General features: G+C 44.0%; 1 pseudogene; it reads left to right on the top strand.

Moving 5' to 3' along the window:
- Window positions 1-1720: 1720 nt before the first annotated feature.
- On the top strand, window positions 1721-2439 carry LOC100138934 (synaptosomal-associated protein 23-like; annotated as a pseudogene).
- Window positions 2440-3090: the final 651 nt, after the last annotated feature.

Here is a 3090-nt window from a genome sequence, read left to right as displayed (position 1 = left end):
GGAGCCAATTATAATCGCTTTAACATTTGTTTTAACATCATACTATAAAAGGCAACAATGTAGCATGATGGAGTCCATTTTTCCCTTCCTTTCCCCAATCTGAGTGGACAGTTGCAACTAAGAAAAGGGGCTGCAGGAGCAGATGGGCTAGCCCTGAGTCGCCAGCCTTGGGGTTGGAGCAAAGGAACTGCCAGAGTGGCTGAGAGGAAGAACATCTGAAAGATAAACAGGGAGAAGAGTTTCTTACCCAACTGATAATGAGAGTAGAAGTATCTGGAATCCCTAAAGGCAAATTACACAGACAGGGCATTGGGCCAAATAGCAACCCTCCTGACAGCAGGACTTTCTAGAGAAAACAAAGGTACAGATCGGGTTAGAACAATCGAGTGGAGAAATCCGATTTCTTCATGAAATTACTCTAGGAATTTGGCTGGAGAAGTTGGTGGAGACACCACAAACCCAAAACCACAGAGCTAAGAAGAAACTCAAACATCACCTGCTAGCTGTAGGACAAATATACAATGGAGTATTAGTCATAAAAAGGAATGAATTTGAGTCAGTTCTAGTGAGGTAGGTGAACCTAGAACCTGTTATACAAAATGAAGTAAGTCAGAAAGAGAAAAACAAATATCACATATTAGCACATATATATGGAATCTAGAAAAATGGTACAGATGAACCAATTTGCAGGGCAGCAATAAAGATGCAGACATAGAGATCAGACTTGTGACACAGCAGGGGAAGGAGAGGGAGGGACATGAGACAGTAGCACTGAAGCATATATAGATTGCCAAGTGTAAAATTAGATAGCGAGTGGGCACTTGTTGCATGATTCGGGAGGCTCAACCCTGTGCACTGTGACCACCAAGAAGGGTTAAGGAGGTTCAAGAGAAAGAGGACATGTGTATATCCATGGTCGATTCATGTTGATATATGGCAGAAACCAACACAACACTGTAAACGATTATCCAATTAAAAATAACATTAAAAAAAAAAAAGATTATCTGGGAACTTACTTGGTGGTCCAGTGGCTAAGACTCCATGCTCCCAATGCCCAGGTTCAATTCCTAGTTGGTTAGAACTAGATCCCATATGCCTCAACTAAGACCCAGTGCAGCAAAATTTTAAAAAAATCACTTGGAGGTTTGGGGGTCTTTTGGTTTCTAACAAGACTAGGATCTACTAGGATAGAGGGGCTACAGACAGAATATTTCAATCTAGAGAGGGCACAGGGACCAGGAAAGGAAGTCCTGATCCTGGCAACTCTAGCAATAGAACCTGGTCTTCCCAGGATTGGAGGTGACAGAAAAGAAAACAGAAGGGAAGACACTGGGTCTTCCTGGGGCTTCTGAATACTCTGGGAAAGCTCTGTCCATGGAAAAAAGGTCAACAGCTTGGACATAGTCACAGGATAAGAGAACAAACTCTAACTGGGAATGAGATCTCTTTTAATTCAGAAGCACCCCTTTTGTGTATCCCCCATGCGGATACTTCTCCCTTCTCTCATGTGGCATTTGCTCTAAGACTGTGCTTCTCAAAGAGGGTGGAGAAAACCATAGCAGATTCCCCTGGGGTAGGTAGGAAAGTAAGGTGTTGTGGGTGTTTGTAGAGTTTCCTAGCCGACTCTGACGTGTTCCTCCCTCTGCCTCTCCAAGAACCACTGCTTAAGAAGTCACCTGGAAGAAGGGTGCAGCTGGGAGTCTGGCCTGCGGGAGTCAGAGCTGCCGCAGCCAGAGAGAAACAGTCAGAACTGCTTGAATATCCACATTTCAATTTCCGCACCTATCAAGAGTTTTAATTGATCATGGATAATCTGTCAGCAGAAGGAATTCAGCTGAGGGCCAACCACGTTACTGATGAGTCTGCGGAAAGTACAAGGAGAATCCTGGGTTTAGCCACTGAAGCTCAGGATGCAGGAATCAAGACTATCCCTACACTGGTTGAGCAAGGGGAACAACTGAAACACACAGAAGGAGGCATAGACCAAATAAAGACATGAGAGAAGCAGAGAAGATTTTAACAGAATTCAACAAGGACTGAGGCCGTTGTTTATGTCCATGTAATAGGACAAAGAACATTGAGTCTGGTAAAGTCTATAAGGCAACATGGGGAGATGCTGGAGACAGCTCTCCTAGCAATGTAATAGTATCTAAGCAGCCAGGCTGAGTGACAAATGGTCAGCTGCGTCAAGTGACCACAGGAGCAGCCAACGGGTGAATACATTAAACATATAACAAATCATGCCAGGGAAGATGAAACGGAAGAGAACCTGACTCAAGTGGCCAGTATCCTAGACAACCTAAAAACATGGCCCTGGACATAGGCAATGGGATTGAGGCTCACAACTGACAAATAGAACAGATCACAGAAAAGGCTGACACCAATAAAGATCATATTGATAATGCCAATGCCAGGGCAAAGAAACTCACTGACAGCTAAAGCTACTGCTGTATTTCTTTATCATTTATTTACTTCCCTAGCTCCTCCTTCAAAGGCATTACCTTTCCAGAGTTTGAAATTTTGTTATGTGGGAAAATATCTAGGAAAAACAGCCCCTTATTTTATTTTATTTTTTTGGCTATGCTGCTTGGCATGTGGGATCTTAGTTCCTCTACCTGGGATGAAATTCACAGCCTCCGCAGTGAAAGGACAGAGTCTTAACCACTGGACGGTCAGGCAAGTCCCCCTACTTTTTAAATTCTCTCTTTTTCCCTTGAGGGTAGACTGCTGCTTCTCAGACTATACTCTAAGGTTGATTTTTCATGTATCATTTATAGTGTCATTTTTCATCCTCTCTGTTTACTTTAGCAGGTTCTTCTGCTTCCAAGATTTGGAAACATTGCCAAATGCAGCCATATGAAAGGAAGCTGGGGGCAGTGGGGACAAGCGCAGGATGGGAGGCAAGAGATAAGAGGTTGTTACCTCAGTAAAACCTGCAGACCCTACCTAAAGCCAAGTGTGGTGTAACCACAGTGATCTGCTGCTGCTGCTGCTAAGTCACTTCAGTCATGTCTGACTCTGTGTGACCCCATAGATGGCAGCCCACCAAGCTCCTCTGTCCCTAGGATTCTCCAGGCAAGAATACTGGAG

The sequence above is a fragment of the Bos taurus genome, chromosome 10 (assembly GCF_002263795.3).
Source record: "Bos taurus isolate L1 Dominette 01449 registration number 42190680 breed Hereford chromosome 10, ARS-UCD2.0, whole genome shotgun sequence".
NCBI classification, from domain to species: domain Eukaryota; kingdom Metazoa; phylum Chordata; class Mammalia; order Artiodactyla; family Bovidae; genus Bos; species Bos taurus.
The sequence above is the reverse complement of the archived record's forward strand: the minus strand, read 5'-3'. Positions and strand labels throughout refer to the sequence as shown.